This window comes from Scardinius erythrophthalmus (genome assembly GCF_964197995.2).
Source record: "Scardinius erythrophthalmus genome assembly, chromosome: 15".
In the NCBI taxonomy this organism is placed as follows: domain Eukaryota; kingdom Metazoa; phylum Chordata; class Actinopteri; order Cypriniformes; family Leuciscidae; genus Scardinius; species Scardinius erythrophthalmus.
In genome coordinates this window covers 42,107,498-42,109,997 of record NC_138235.1, presented here as the reverse complement: position 1 = coordinate 42,109,997, position 2,500 = coordinate 42,107,498, and the positions used below count along the sequence as shown (strand labels likewise).

General features: G+C 40.9%; 1 protein-coding gene across 3 annotated transcripts in view; it reads left to right on the top strand.

The window, feature by feature from the left end:
* corin (corin, serine peptidase) overlaps positions 1–2,383 on the top strand; it is a 50,581-nt gene extending 48,198 nt beyond the window's left edge. For all 3 annotated transcript variants that reach the window (XM_081387376.1, XM_081387374.1, XM_081387375.1), the window contains one exon: positions 1–2,383. This exon is cut by the window's left edge and continues 431 nt beyond it. The gene's annotated coding sequence lies outside the window, so the exon portion shown is untranslated.
* Positions 2,384–2,500: the final 117 nt, after the last annotated feature.

The window sequence follows — 2,500 nt, the reverse complement described above, 5'->3', positions numbered from 1 at the left end:
ACACACACACACACACACACACACTCACTCTCTCTCACACACACACACACACACACACACACACACTCTCTCTCTCTCTCTCACACACACACACACACACACACACACACACACACACACACACACACACTCTCTCACACACACATCATTCCACGCGCTCGTCTGGACTGTCTCACTCCACGCTTCACTCCTCCTGGTGTTATACTCGGCTCAATCCTCAAGAGGGCGACAGTTTCCTTCACATCTGTCAGTAATCAGATGTTTATATTCAGGATCTGCTGTAAACATGTGACAGTTAAACTCTCCTGTTCCAGCAGATGTTGCTCCGCTGGGAGAGACACTGTCCACAGAATCACAGACTCACGGATACGATCTGTCACATGATCACCCTTATAAACACCACAGAGTTTCTGCTGTTACACCACAGGCCCGTTCACAGCGAGGACAGTAACCATAACGATAACGATATAGATGGAGTTCTCAATATTAAAGAATAGCAGAGTTCACACCACAGCTATAACGATAACGATATAGAGAAACGATATCGTTGGGATCACTTTCAGAACGATTTTTTCTTCCAGCTGCCGAATGATAAAACACTGACAGCCAATCAGAATTCACTCGAATTTAAAGTGAAAATGTCAGACGACATTGTGGAGAAGTTAATCGCCGAGATCCAGAAAAATCCACCGTTTCACAAATCAAACCCGTTTTCAAGAAGATGGATATGGAAAACAATCGTTCAGACCCTCTGAATAAACATTGAGAAGTTTTACCTCAGGTATCAGCGCTCGTCTCGACATGTCCGGCTTCCTCTGAAGATGCGGTGAAAAAGACTAGGTGTAGTTTTTATTCCACTATATTGACTCCGTCAGCTAAACTCACTGTTAGCTTATTAGCTGGATTACACGAGCTTCACTCGAAGCACAGCGTGCTGAGGACATCTGCTGGTCAAGGCCTGTAAGTGCAGCAGAAACATGTTCAATGACGTCGTACACTCTTTGAAACCGCAGCTGAGAATAAACAGACCGTTATCGTCCGTTGGTGTGGACGCAAATATAGTTATCGTTATCGTTATAGTTATCATTATAGTTATCGTTATAGTTATCGTTCTTGGTGTGAACAGCCCTTACATCTATAAACAGCCATAATGAAATATATACTGATAATTATTATTACTTGGATTGTCGTGATAGATGAACAGCCTTAGCTCCAACTCAGCGCTCGCAACGCTAAGGTCATGGGTTCGAATCCCAGGGAAAGCAATGTTGCTTGAATTCAATGTGAGTCGCTCAAATGCATAAATGTAAATACAGTCAAAACAAACTATATTCAGACTCCTTCAACATTTCTCACATTATCTCAGTTTATTCGCTATAGTTTAGAGAATGGTGATAAAATATGAGCAGAACTCAGCTGATATTTGACTGGTTTTGTCCGTCCTTCTGTTAGACTGTCTCACACATGAATTATGTTGAATATCTGTCAGCTGTTAAATTTAACTACACAATTAGATAATACCAGTTTAGCTCAACCAATCACCAAGCAATGCTTCATTGTGTTCAGTCTGTGTGTGAAAAGAGCATTAGCAATTAAAGAAAACACACTTCAGCAAATCATGATCAGCTCAAAGTTATGAATCATTATTGGTCCCAAATGTCACTGTATGAAGAATATTTGGGTGTAATATGTCACAGTTTAGTTTATTTTGCTCTCCTCACTTACAGTAATGAACTCTAGTGTCCTGATCACACTAGTGATGATCTCTGGTGTCTGAATAATGTTTGGTTTGACTGTACATCAATAATTACCCAGAAGTCAAAGCGCAGCTGTGTGTGTCACTATAGACGTCTAGTGTTTATTGCGCTTCATAAAGCCTGTTGTGTAGATGAACAGGTCTGCAGTGTGTGTGTGTGTGTGTGTGTGTGTGTGTGTGTGTGTGTGAATGTTGCCAAACACACATCACCGTCTCACACCAGGTCAAAGGTCAAAGGGCTCCTGCTGCTCACCTTCCTTTCCTCTGCTGCTATTGGTCGGTTCTGTAAATGACCGGACCGTGGAAAGCTCTCAACCAATGATGTTCTGTTATGGTTTTGTGTCGTGAATGACATCAGTGTGTTTCTGCAGTGCTTCTCTTCTCGTGTATTAAACGTGTGTGTGTGTGTGTGTGTGTGTGTGTGTGTGTGTTGTAGTGGTATTCTCTTCACGTCACGTGTGTCAAAGTGCTTTAGTGCAACATTCCGTCTGTTCTCATTTTTTAAAGACTATTTTTCTACTGATTTTGAGCACATGAAGCAGTGAATCTGAACTCTGATGTACCGTGTTTTTACTGCTCTGTAAATACAGTTGTGTAAAAATGTGCATTAAAGATTTCTATCCATTACATTAACTCGAGATTCATCATTCTGTCTGTAATCTCATTCATTCTGAGATTTTGTTCAAGAGACAGTAAACTTTATTATATTTTTATATATCAGCTTTGTAAAGTAGTTTTTCGAGG